Source organism: Macaca mulatta, chromosome 4 (genome assembly GCF_049350105.2).
Source record: "Macaca mulatta isolate MMU2019108-1 chromosome 4, T2T-MMU8v2.0, whole genome shotgun sequence".
Lineage (NCBI taxonomy): Eukaryota > Metazoa > Chordata > Mammalia > Primates > Cercopithecidae > Macaca > Macaca mulatta.
The window spans coordinates 128403924-128418655 of NC_133409.1; positions in this window are offsets into that span (position 1 = coordinate 128403924).

The following is a 14732-nucleotide window of genomic DNA, read 5'->3' on the forward strand; positions in this document are numbered from 1 at the left end:
TGAGGCAGTGTTGGTGCAGAGATGGGGTGCTGGTGGGGGTGGGGCTGGCTGGCTTTGGCCCCACCCAGTCTCCAACTGCAATGGCAGTTCCTCCGTGGTGGTGATGGTGTGGAGTGCGCTCCCACCACAACAATGACAGGACAGGGTGCATGCACATATGCACACTGGCAGGGCAAGAAAAGTGACCCCCTTGCCCCCTGCATACACACCCCAGCAAAGCAATGTGTGGGGGTGTCCATGGGCCTGGGGGAAGCTGCAGTGGAGGGAGGAAGTGGGCAGGCTAGTGCATGGCCATGGGGGCCACCCTGCTGGAGCTCTCTGCTTGTCAGGCACTGTCTGCCAGTACAGGAGTTATGATGCAGGCCCCCAGGGCATCTGAAGCTGCCTGGCAAGCAGGCATGGCCAGCCTGGGGCCCAGGGAGAGGCCAGCAGACCACGGGTTCTCAGGTTGGACTGGCCCCATCTGATAGGCAAGACCGTCCTGCAGAGTTCAGGTCTGACAGTTCCTCTAGGGCCAGAGTCTCTCCTGGGAGTAAGTCAAGCCTGGGGGATGGGTGTCGCTGGCTGTGCTCCGCTACAAACGCTGCTGCACTAAACCTCCGGGCTCCACATCAGCTGGTGTGCTGCCCCTGCCACTTCTCTAAGTAGTCTGTTTGCCAACTCTGTGTGGCAAGTGTCTGTAGTGGTCAAGAGGATTCCTCCTGCTAGGATTCCAGAGGCCTGTGGCAAGAGTGGGTTGCTCCTTACCAATTCAACTCAGTCACCCTCGTGGAGCCACTGCAGGCCAGGAACGAGTCCTGGTACATGGTAACCCCATGCAGGGTTCCCAGGTTCCTCCACTCTCAGCCCAGCTTCTGAGTCTTCCCTCCGTTAACTCTCAGTGCCTTCCCTCTGAAGATCTGTTAGGAGTGTTCCAGTCATCTGGGTCCCTCAGTGGCAGCTGTTCCACCTGTCTGCATAGTGAGCTATCTTGCCCAGTACCCTCACATATTTATTTTCTTTTTCTTGTTTTATTTTTGAGATGGAGTCTGTTGCCCAGGCTGCAGTGCAGTGGCATGCTCTTGGCTCACTGCAACCTCTCTCTCCCGGGTTCAAGCAATTCCCCTGCCTCAGCCTCTGGAGTAGCTGGGATTACAGGTGCGCACCACCATGCCTAGCTAACTAATTTTTTTGTATTTTTAGTAGAGACAGGATTTCACCATATTGACCAGACTGGTCTCAAACTCCTGACCTCAGGCAATCCACCCGCCTCCGCCTCTCAAAGTGCTGGGATTACAGGCGTGAGTCACTGCTCCCAGCCACCCTCACGTATTTCTTGATATAAACATAAGTTTACACGTAAGGCATATGCCTTAGAAAGGTTGGATGTTGGCAGGCTCCAGAAGCAACATGCTAGAGAGAGCAGAGGCCTCCTATCGCATTCCCAGAGGATGGTGGGGGTGGTGGCCCCACTTCCAGTACAAATAAGTAGCCCTTTCACAAAACTGTTTCTTTCTGACTCACTCCTACTGAGCCTGCCCTCTAAAATCAAGACCTCAGTCCCTGAAGCCAAGCTTGCCCATATTTAATTCCATAGCAACAGGAGTATTTATTCCACACATACCTTCCAGTGAAAGGAAGCCATTTTGCAATTGGTTTGTGGCAAAATGAAGGTGATGTTCTAGCCGCTGACATCACTATCACTCCCACACCTGTGCAGCCACCAGCAAACCTCAGCTGTAATATTCCAGGTTGCAGTTTTCTTCCACTTGGCTCCTTTTAGCAGCCCAGCTAAAGCCAGATCTGAAGATATTTTATCTTCTTGGCATTTTAGCTTAACATGGATTTCAGATCAAGACACTTTGCCAGGGAGAACATGGGGTTTAAAGCCAAACTCCTCAGGAGGTTTCGGTCTTAATCAGAGTGTCTTCTGTACTTCATGAGATTCTCACTACCTGAATAGATTCCCTATGATTCTGTTTGCTTTCCTCTCCAAAAAGCTGCAGAGAAGGAGCAAAAAATAACACATATTCCTAATCTTGAGATGTCTGAAGTGTGAAAGATAGTTTTATGAAATAGTATTAAAGTGCATGAGAAAGTAGCTAACAAGAAAATAGGCTCAGTTCTTAATTTCCTTGTGTCGTATTTTTTTACTCTTAGCGAATAACGCCTTTGTTCCCAGCACAACCTCAGTTTCAAAAGCACATCCTTTTGCCTTTCAATTTTCTTTCCTTTAATTTTGGCAAAAATTACTGGGAATAATAAACATGCCACTGTCTTCAAAAGTCAAAAACATAGGTGAAAAAATTTAATTGACTTATTGAACAAGACTGATGTGGGGAAATATAATCATAAAACAGTTTTATGTTTATATTCTGTGCTTCCCCCAGGCCCTTGGTGAGAATGCAAGCTGTCCTTATGATTTTTCTGGTCACTTATAGCTACTGCAGACATCCTCAAAGCAGAAATCTGAAACTACGAGCCTTTATCAGAATCCAAGCAGGCACAGGATGTACAATTGTGCCTTCTCCCTTTCCTCCAGCGAGGCCTGGCCCTGGGCAAGACTCCAGTCCTGCAGAAAGGGCAGTGTCAGCATCTCTTCCCTTTCACCGCCAGCATTTCTCCTCTGCTTCTGCCAGATTTCTTGCCTGGTGTTGGACTGCCCCTCTGTTGTTGAAGAGAGAGGGAGGGGAGGTAAGTGGGGAAGGAAAGTTCTCCCAGTTGGCACTATTGTAAGCTGGCTTCATGCATTCTGAGCCTGGCAGTGAGGTAGAGCTGTTTCTCTTGCTAGCGCTTTTGTGGAAGTTTTTGGCAATCATCAATGTGTGTCTTTCCCTGCAGTTCTCTTGACCCAGGCCTGTGCGTCTCTATCCCAGCTGGTTGTTTGAGGTTCCTAGGGATCTAGTTCCATCTTCAGCTTCTCTCTGCTGACCTGTATTAACCTCTCCAGGTAGCCCCCTTAGACAGGACTTGAAGTAGCCCCATGCTGCATCTTTCATTTGCACCTGGATGTTATCCAGGGGAAAACTCCTGACGACCTCTGGAAGGTCTGGTCCATCCCAGCCCTGCAGCCTCTCTTCTTCACACCTCTGCCCAGCCAGTCTCTGGACCTTTACTCTGGAGAGCGCCAGTCTTCAGACCATGCTGACCCTATAACTCTAAGCGGTACATATCTAGCTCTTTGGGGGTGGTCTGTTGAAGCTTCTGCAGGGCTTGAAGATGGGACAAGCACCCCTCACTCCTCCTTCCTGGTGGGGGTTGCTGAAGCAGGGGTTGCTGAGGCAAGGGCCAACTCACAGTACACTTGCAGCTCTTTGTACACAGTCTCCCCAACTCTCTTATCGCCCAACATCTCACATCCTTGGTGCATGAACAAGGTTTAGAAGTCATCAGTCCAGCTCTGACCCCCTCACTTTTGACAAACCTTACAAAAGGGGATGGTCTCCCACACAACTAACTTCAAAAAGGATCTCATACAAACATTTCATGTAACATCCTATTCTACCCAGTAAAGAGCAAGGTGACTGCATCTTTGTGCAGAGCAACTGGACACACAATATGAGACAAGAAATGACAGAGTGAGATTTCCTCTAAGCAGGAGGTGGTTTGGGCAACAGTATTTCAAAGAAGAGCATTGCACAAAGGCAAAAGTGAGTAAATACATAGGAGAGGATTTTTATTGTACAGATGGGAGAAGGAACAGATGTTTGAAAGGAGGAGAGTAGGCTTTCACAAGTGAAATATGAAAATGAACAAATCTTAGATAAATAAACTTTGTGCAGTGTACTTAGTCTGTGGGCCTCCTTTTATCCTTTCTAAATAGAATGTCCTATTCTGCTGATTTTATAAATATTATAAATATTATATATTTCCTAAGTAAAGAGATCATTTTAATTACGAATAGTGACAGAAGAGGAAAAAGGTGCTCACTCATTTAGGGCATGAACAGAGGTTATTCTGTGCCAGATCCTAGAGGAATAAAAACCAATAAGATACAGCCTCAACTTGCAGGTAGTTAATTTCTTAGCAGGAGAGAATCTAGAAGGGGCTGTTACAGAAGGAAACCCTGGAAGTGAGTTGTGATAGATAATTGAAGTGCAATGAAAAGCCCTTGTTGGGAAGGCCATTCCAGCCAGAAGGGGTGGCACAAGCAAACACCTCTCTGAAGATTAATGTTGCCTGTAGCATAAACTGAAAAGGTAGGCAGGAGCTAGTTGGATCAGGGTCTCCTCTGCCTCTCTAGGAGATTATATTTTACTCTTTGCAATGAGTAAACTCAGAGCATTTTAAGGAGGAGAAAATGAGAATATTTCTTGAAAGACCCATCTTGGTGGCAGGTTGAAGAGTGACACACAGGATTTCGAGACCAAAAGCAGGGACAAGTGAAGACCACTGCCAGCTCAGGTGAGAGTAGAAGCAGATGAAGAGTTGGGCCAGTTAAAACACTTCTCAGGGAATTAATCCATAATGAAGGCTGCATTAATTAGAATGTAGGCTAAGATTCTATAACAAGGAAACACAAAATATAGTAGCTTAAATGTCTCATAGTACTCCAAACATGTGTGGATGGGCTAGGGCAGGGATCACCAGTGACAGCCTGGGGGCCAAATCCAAACTGCTGCCTGTTTTATAAATAAAGTTTCATAGAAGCCAAACCACGCTCACTCATTTCCCTGTTGGCTATACCTGCTTTCCTTCTACATAGATAGTTGAGTAGTACGACCATGACCTTATGGCAAGAAAGGCCTAAAATATTTGCTATCTGACCCTCAGCTATCCAGTAAACCGCTGGTCTGGGACAATTAGTTTTCTCTGAGTTTCACGTCATCCAGGAATCCAGGCTGGGGTGGTGAGCTCAATTATCTCCAACCGGGACCTTCCACCCTGGATCCAGGGAGTTTACTACAATGGTCACCAGTTCCCAGCCAGAGAGCCCCAGGCTGCTCTCAGCCTAGTAAGTGACCCAGCCCTACACAGCTTCAGAGAAGACTGGGAAATGCAGACTCTAGCGACTTGGCCATAGGTCCAGCTGAAACATCACCGTCACTATCTACTCTAAGACATACATACTCACATTTTGACATCTCTCAAACCAGCATTCATTTTACAGTTATTCTGTCTGGACTGAACTTGTGTTTTTCCAGAGTTGATTTGCATCTGTTTCTTCCGGTAATCTAGGCAAATTCCCAACATGAGACTACTTTAAATTTAATTCTCCGCCTGACAAAACTACAGGAACAGGGGTCAAACTAGCCCTTTTATAATGGCATTCAACTCACCCACGAGGACAGAGCTCTCATGGTCCTGTCACTTCCCAAAGCGCTCCCCTCCTAACCTTACCACAAGAGCAACCAAATAAATTTCAGCTGAGTTTTGAAGGGGACAAACATTCAAATCATAGCAATACCTAAAGGACATAAAATTACTATCTTGAGGAGATGTCTGTACTCCCATGTTCATCACAGCATTATTCATAATAGACAAGATATGAAAATAACCTAGGTGTCCATTAAGAGATGAATGAATTTAAAAAGTGAAGTGTGTATATCTATATCTATCTACCTATCTCTCTAGCTAATGAAATATTACTCAGCCTTAAAAAAGAAAAAAATCCTGCCATTTGCAAAAACATGGATAAATCTTAAGGAATTTACACTAAGTAAAATAAGGTAGTCATAGAAATACAAAATTGCATGAACTCACTTTTATGTGGAATCTGAAAAAGAGTAGATGGAACTCACAGCTACAGAGCGTAGAATGGTGACACCCCCTGGGCTGGGGAAATTGGGATTACTGATCAAATGGTACAAACATGTTTTTAAAAGATGTGTAAGAGCTGGAGACTCAATGTACAGCATGATGACTCTAGTTAATTATTTCATGTATACTTAAACTTTGTTAGTAAAATAGATCTCAAATGAACCCACCCGTATTAGTCCATTTTCACACTGCTGATAAAGACATACCCGAGACTGGGCGATTTACAAAGGAAAGAGGTTTAATTGAGAACTCACAGTTCCACATGGCTGGGAAAACCTCACAATCATGGCAGAAGGCAAGGAGGAGCAAGTCATATCTTACATGGATGTCAGCAGACAAAGAGAAAGCTTGTGCAGAGAAACTCCCACTTTCAAAACCATCAGATCTTGTGAGACTCATTCACTATCATGAGAACAGCCCAGGAAAGACCTGCCCCCATAATTCAACCCCCAACCACGGGGTTCCTCCCATGACATGTGGGAATTGTAGGAGTTACAATTCAAGATGAGATTTGGGTGGGGACACAGCCACATCATATCACCACCACACCAAAAGAAAAAGAGTAACTCAATGAGGTAATTGATGAGCAGCAGGTGGTTTGGGCAACAGTTTAATTAGTTTCATTGTGGTAATAATTTCACAGTATATAAATACATCAAAACATATATGTAAGGTTGTGTACCTTAAATATATGTAATTTTTATTTGTCAATCATACCTTAATAAAGGTGGTAAAGATTAAGTGTAATCAAACTAATATCTGTGTGTACATTTTATTTGAAACCATTTAAAATAACTTGTAGATTAAATGTGAAATACAAATTGACATAATTGTTAGTCAAAAAAGTTCTATTGAAGGAGCATGGTGTTAAATCTAGAATTAGATATTTAGCTAAAATACTTTTAATAAATGAAAGTAAATTAAAATATTTTCAAAAGTTAAAAGAAAGAAGAATTGGCTCAGGGTTCTTGGTAGTGCATTCTGTTTTGTGTTATCTGTGTGTGATGATTTGGGTGACGGGTGAAACTGCCAAGAGAATTTATTTATATAGCCTATGCATTCATAATCAAGACTTAAAATCAAATGGTATAAATCAAGTCTCAAAATTTAATCTTAAAATCAAGACTGAATCAAATGGTATAAATTTTATCTTTCAACATCTCTAAGAAATGGAAACAATTACCCTCATTTTTTTAACCAGTACTTTTTCTTACAATCAACCATGAATGATGTATAAAAGTGTCCTGCATGTTGAAATGGATATAGTAACTCAAGATACTTTGTTCTTGATGGTGATTTTAAAATGAATATCTTTGTGGATAGGTAAGTGAATGCATTTGTAAATAATAAAAGTATTCAAATAAATTTGCAAAAAAAAATTCTCTGTTTGGGATTTTTTTAAAACCACAGTTAGTATGAATTCAGACCACAAATCTAAATGACTAACAGTTCTTGGTTTAAGTTCTCAAGGGAAATTTTCCTTTTTCCTATCTCCACCAGTGTAAGACATGTTATTTTCCAGCCTTTTTTTTTTTTTTTTTCATTTTGGTGGATGGCAGGCATACTTCTTGTTTCCCCTCCACTGAGGTGCAGCCTTTGATGTACCACCTTTGTTTGGGTTTTTTTCTTACTGTAAAACAAAACATGGTGCTTCTCACAGTAACAGTGTCTCTGATTTTTAAACACATGGCAAAAGAATAAAAAGGGAGAATGTATACTAGTGGGCAGGTTAGTAGTTTGCTCCAGGTGTTAACACATCCGCTAGAAGTTTTATAAGATGGAGAAAACAAAATACTTACCCAGGCTCTTCCCAGTGAAAGAATTAAGTGAAGTTGGAACAGGCATTTCAAGAGCAGCTGTGTGGTGAGATCCCTGAGGGCCATGCTTGAATCATGAACTGCCTTCTAAGGTATGTATAGGGGTGGTCTGAGTTCATTGTTGGATTTTGTTGTACTAAGTGGGGTATGGAAAGGTGGAGCAGCATGGAATGGCACCAGGTCTTACAGAAACCATGCATGCCAACAGCTCTTCTTGCCCACTTCTCTGCCACACAACCCCATCATCTAAAACAAGTGAAAATTAATGTAAAATAACAGTCAGTAGGGTCCCCAAACATCTCATCTGCCTGTGGTGGCCACATATCTGAGTATGGTCTTGAGTGAAAGGTGATGAGGGCAGGAACCAGGATGTGGTGATGGAGATGGAGAGGCAGGGATGAGAGTGGAGGAGGTAAAGGTAGTAGGATGGATAGGCAGGAATGGTGGTGACCCTGGTTTCAGGCTGGGGTAACTCTGTGTGTGGCAGTGCTATTAACTGCACAGAAAACACAATCAGAAAAAGAAGCAGATTTGGGACATGGGGTGTAGAGAAAATTTGACTTTTAGGGAGCAGATTATATTTGAGGTATCTGCACATTCAACCGGAAAAGGAAGCAGAAGGGCCAGGAAATGCACACCCTAAACACACTGAAAACAAACAAACAAACAAAACAGTTTTTCTTTACGTGTTAAAGACCATTCAATAATCAATTGGGAATGGATAAAGGAAAGGTGAGATCTCTAAACTTAAGATACAAATAGCAGGCCCAAGTTTGTCAACTAAAAACATTAATAAAATTAGAAATGCCATTCATAATTAAGTGTGTTATATAACATGTTTGTCATTCCTACTCCTTCTAAGAACCTCATAAGATAAACACTATCATATCCATGGTGGAAAAGAAGTTCCAAGCTTTCAAGTAACTTGTCAAGGACACTCTGTAGGTCTTACCATTATCACCACAATGCCTAGCACGTAACAGGAACTCAGTAAATATCAGTTAACTGACAAACTTCAGCTGCATAATGAGAAACTAAGCCCCGATTTGGACGGAGGTCAGAACTCTTTCCACCAGCCAGACTGCCTCACCTGGTAGACAGCTGCTCTTTTCTTAACACCATTTGTCGTCTTGGTCTCCAGGATGTCTTCTGCTGTTTATTGTTCTCCAAGTTTCTCTGTCCTTTCCTTCACTTCTCCTCCCGTTCTTCCTATCCTTCTTCCTTAGTTCTATAGCCCTTTCTTGATCTACTAACACTTCTTCTCTTAGAAATGACCTAAAATGATTTATGCATCATGGAATTAGCACAGTAAAACATTAAAAACAAAACAAAACAACAACAAAAACTTAAAACATCAAAACAAAAAAGTGAGATCTTAAAATAAGAATTCATATGCTTCAAAGCTCGTATAAGACAAGTTTAATTTTTCAAATAGAAGCGAATTTAAATTAGGGGAAATGCTTTCCCAGAGCACAATATATAAATATTGTGAACTTGGAGCATCATTAGGATGGGGTTGATATCACAGTGTGGTTACAATCTTCTCTGGCTATACAATTTTTTTTGTTAATTTAAGGTGTACCTGTTTTACTGCTGCCTTTTATTTTCTAAGTGTTAGCTCTAATACTTTGCAGAGAATTTTCTCTTCGATTATAATGGTCACTATTGGCCTTCTTCACAACATCTTATCACATCTTCCACTTCAAGTTTTGATCTGAGGAAACATTTTCTAGCATAAGCACCATTATGCAGTCAATGTTTGTATAATGTATTGTTATGGGATATAAAGAAGATTTTAATCTGGTTAATAGGGACAGTGGTCAGCAGAATTCCCTGCAGAAGTACTGATGCTTGTGAACGACACTTTGGTTCACATGATTGTGCTTAGGAGAGCAGCTATTTCTGTTCACAAGATAACTTTCGCCATGAAATGAAAATAGCATGAATGTATTCAATCAACTAGCTAGCTTTTTTGATGGGGAGAAAGCTAAGGGGTGATTAGAATTATTTCCTTTTTTGTACATAAAGCAAAACTTAATTTCATATGACATTATTTGACATACACTGTAACTACATACATTTGATAAAAATGAAGGAGGTCTTGCTTTTCAGGACTTCTCAGCAGAATGAAAAGGATTATTTCTCCATTCTCCTGGCATATCTCAAGCAAAATGTTGAATGCACACACTATATATTTTTTTAATTCAATGATGATGGGAAAGCAGAGAATGTAGGAAATTAAGGAAATATGGTGTCAGTCAACTGTATGCCATCTTGTAATATTAATTTCTAAAAATATTCTCTGAAAAAAAGTGAAATAATCCTACCTTTCCAGCCCTTTGATTTTAACACTATTAATAACAAAATGTATCATCAAGGGTTTTGTCCTGCAAAGGCAAAGGCCTTCACTGGATTAGAAATGAGACAATGTAACAAGAAAGATGGGGAAAATATAAACTAGGTACTTCAGGCTCACAAGATAATTTAGGTCATCTGGAGACAGTTTGGTTTCATAAATCAATGATTTCTAATCTCTTGTCATGAACAATACATGCTAATAGAAAGTGAAGCTTTTACAATTGTTGAACTAACTTACACGCCCACCAACAGCGTATAAGTGTTCCTTCTTCTCTGCAACCTCACCAGCACCGATTACTTTTTGACTTTTTAGTAACAGCCATTCTGACTGGTGTGAAATGATATCCCATTGTGGTTTTTATTTGCATATATGCTTTTTTTTTTTTTTTTTGAGACGGAGTCTTGCTCTGTGCCCCAGGCTGGAGTGCAGTGGCGCGATCTCGGCTCACTGCAAGCTCCTCCTCCCGGGTTCACGCCATTCTCCTGCCTCAGCCTCCCAAGTAGCTGGGACTACAGGCGCCCACCACCTCGCCCGGCTGATTTTCTTGTATTTTTAGTAGAAGCGGGGTTTCACCGTGTTAGCCAGATGGTCTCGATTTCCTGACCTCGTGATCCGCCCGTCTCGGCCTCCCAAAGTGCTGGGATTACAGGCTTGAGCCACCACGCCCGGCCTATTTGCATATTTCTAATGATCAGTGATGTAGAGCTTTTTTTTCATATGCTTGTCAGCTGCATATATGTTTTCTTTTAAATAGTGTCTTCTTCATGTCCTTTGCCCACTTTTTAATGGGGTTGTTTGTTTTTATCTTATAAATATATTTAAGTTTCTTATAGATGCTGGATATTAGACCTTTGTCAGATGCATACTGGCAAAAATTTTCTCCCATTCTCTAGGTTGCCTGGTTACTCTGTTGATAGTTTCTTTGGCTGTGCAGAAGCTCTTTAGTTTAATTAGATCCCCTTTGTCAATTTCTGCTTTTGTTTCAATGGTTTTTGGTGTCTTCATCATAAAATCTTAACAAAATCCCTTGACACAAGGTTATCTATTTACAAACCTGCATATGTACCTGCACAACTTGAACTTTAAAATTTAAAAAGTGAGTTTTTGTTTTCTGCTTTTTTTTTTTTTTCTTTTTTTCGAGACAGAGTCTCACTCTGTGGCCATGCTAAAGTGCAGTGGCACAATCTTGGCTCACTGCAACCTCCACCTCCTGGGTGCAAGCGATTCTCCTGCCTCAGCCTCCTGAGTAGCTGGGATTACAGGCAAATGCCACCACACCCAGCTAATTTTTGTATTTTTAGTAGAGACGGGGTTTCACCACGTTGGCCAGGATGGTCTCAATCTCTTGACCTCATGATCTGCCCGCCTTGGCCTCCCAAAGTGCTGGGATTACAGGCGTGAGCCACCGCGCCCGGCCCAAGAAGTGAGTTTTTTTAAAAAACCAAGTCTTAGAAGAGAAATTGTTTGAAATGTAATACATGCTGAGGAAATAACCAGATTGAAGATGACTGGAGTGACTAACACATCTGTAGTGCACATTGTAGCGTGCAGCTGAGATCACCCTTTCAGAATGAAGGCGCTCATTGCCCCAGCTGTTGAGCGAGTTGGCTGCTCATTGCTCACCCATGAACCCCTCCACAGGAACTGCCCTCTATCAAAGGAAACTGCCTTGCCCATGTTTGCACCTCCTTTCCAGCGGCAGCCTACGTCTAATTACTGGTTGTGGGGTACAAAGGCCTGCTTTCTTGCCTCAGCTGGGATCCCCAGCTCCTTATTGACCATTCAAAGCCTCAGTTGCAGTTGCATCGCAGTTCCACTTTTCCCACTGCCGAGTTTTGCTTTCCTCACTCCTTACCAGTGTTGTTGGAGCACTCCTCAGTAAACCTCCTGCATCCAAATGGGCATCTCAGAGTATATTTCCCAGGGACTCAAGTTACAAAAACAGTAAAGAAAAAGTAAATTGGTTTTTAGAATAAGCCTTCATGTAGTGATCAAAAAACAATTTCCCTGTTTTTCATTCAAAGATAATAAAGAAAATACTTGAGACAATTAAAGTCAAGTAATAAGTAGCCACAAGGATTTAGAAATGATGCCTATCAGGGCCAGGTGCAGTGGCTCTAGCCTGTAACTCCAGCTACTCAGGAGACTGAAGCAGAAGGATCACTTCAGGCCTGGAGTTCAAGACCAGACTGGGCAACATAGTGAGACTCCATCTCTAATTTTTTTTTTTTTTAATTAGCTGGGCAAGGTGACTCACTGCAGTGAACTATGATCGCAGCATCACACTACAGCCTGGGTGACAGAGACCCTGTCTCAAAACAAACAAACAAACAAACAAAGAAACAATGCCTTACATATATTCAATCCTCAGAAGAGGGGTCTGCGCTGAATCTAAGAAGTTAACAGGCAAGTTTATCTCAGCCATAGTACTGGAAAATCCAGTTTCTTAGGCTGATTCTGTTCTGCTTGAAATGCTGTCAGCCTAAGAAACACGCAGAGGTCTCCAGTGATTGACTAGATGTGATGCACAAATGCAGTGGAGAAATCTAGTCTGAATACATTGTCAAGTGGCAAAGAAAATGGAGCTCTCTACTGAAAATGCTCCAGTTTGGGTGAAGTTTTTCCCATCAATCTTTAATTGGGTGGAGAAAAAACATATGTGATTCTTATTTCATAATAATATACTCTTTCTTCCAAAAGTACAATACACACTACAAAATAATATTTCCACTTTGAAAGTTAATTTTCACAATAGGCCTGTCAAGTAGGCAAATTTCTTTCCCCTGGTTTTGTAATCATCCTCTTTATCTCCCTACATGCCCTATTTACAAACCCAATCTTCCTCTCATCACTGCCCTTTTTCACCCCATCAACACCCACAAACACCTATTACATCTAATTTTTCTTTACCTTCCTCCCACTCTCATCCAAGCTAATGGGTTTCCTCCAACACAGCTTCTTACAGGTTAAACTATACATTTGATGCTAATCAACTGGTAAGAAGCTTCCTAGAAACTTCCTTACTCATTACAGAGGCGTGTCAAAAGCATAAGGGTTCAAGTTGCAAGACATGACCTGTTAATGAGTTGTGAAATCAATTTATTTGGTTTTGATTAGCACTAAAAACAATGAAATTGGAAATATCAGAGTTCCTTACATATAGTTAAGGATAAAGTTTCAGCTAGGTACATGTATGTGTTTACTGGGTTACTACATAACAGGTTCCTTCAAGAAAGTTGAGTTGCAGTCAGAAAAGTTGAAAAAGCACTGAGGTAGAAATTTCGAGAAAGAGGGAGCATTCCCCAGAGTCAAATGCAGCAGACAGTTCTAGAAAGGTAAGAGCTGAATCAGTGTCCATCGGATGTGGCCCCACAGAGGTCTGCTGACCTGGCTAGAGCAGTTCCACCATGCTGTGGATGGGAGCCAGAGTTTTCACGGTAGTGCGTGGAAACTTAGAAGCGGGGAGAACAAGAATACACCTGTTTTAAGAACCTTGGCAGAGAAGAGTAAGGAAGACAACGATGGAGGGGACTTAAGAGTCTATTTCTCAGGGACTCAGAAGTTAAAAGTAAAGCAAAAAGCAAATTGGTCTTTAGAATAAGTCTTCACGTAGTAATCAAAAAACAATTTTCCTATTTGCCAATTCAATTTTCTATTCCTAATTCAAAGATTGTAATGAAAATACTTGAAACAATTAAAGTTGAGTAAAAGTAGTCACAAAGATTTAGAAACAATGCCTATCAGGGCTGGGTGCAGTGGCTCTAGGTTGTTGAGCTAGGTGATCAAGGTTTTTTGCTCATTTAGAATGGTATTTAAACATGCTTATAGAAGCTGCTGAGATGGGACAAAATGGATCATTGATGGAGCAAACTCTAAGAGAAAAAGGATCAGAGAGTGGCTGGAAGAGCTAGCTGTGATGAGGAAGTGAGGTCTGGGAGAGGACAGAGTCCAGCAAAGGCATTCTGTGGGTGTGGGTAGCAGGGAATAAAAACTAGCAATTCACTCATGAAAGCCTTTATTTCCTCCATAAAAGAAGACTGACATTCAGTATCTAAATGTACTGCCTTGGCCATTTAAAAAATATTGCATCTCTTCCTACAGGATGCTGGATAGTTTCATTCATGGAGTCTACACATCATGCAATGATGTTGCTTAGCCAGGCATACAGCCCATCCTTTAAGAAAATTGAACAGAAATGTAAGATAACACTAGGGTCCCCAAACATAATAGCATTGGGACCCAAGAGAGTGTTGAGGGTGTGCTACAGCTCCTGAGCAGCCTGAGAAGGGGGTGGCCCCAGGCATTTGTTGCAAAGCATCCCAGTGTTGGCATAGCAAGTGGCAGGGCAGGTCTTGCTGTTGGTAGGGAACAAGAGATAGGCTCTCTGAGTTTTGCCCATTTGTCCAGACTGGTGTCTGGCTGTGATAACCAGGCGACACATCCAACGCCCTCTGGTGGCAAAAGATAGCAGGTTGCACCTATTGACTGACTAGAGGCAGAAACCCCTGCAAACTGTCAATAAAGGGTCAAATAATCAATATTTTTGGCTTTGAGTGCCATTTGGTCCCTGCACATTTAAAAAGGGACATATTCATGTTCCAAGAAAACTTTATTTATAAAAAGAGGCAATGGGTTATAGTTTAAGAGCCCCTGGACTTGAGTATTTTAATAGGAATGCTATCAAAAAAGTTTGATGTTGTTCCCAAAGCAAATGGTGGCCCAGGGAAGGCCATCATTTAGATAGCAGCCACCTACATTAAATAAGCCCTAAAGATGCAAAAATTATGAATATATTATATGCATAATTATGCAATATC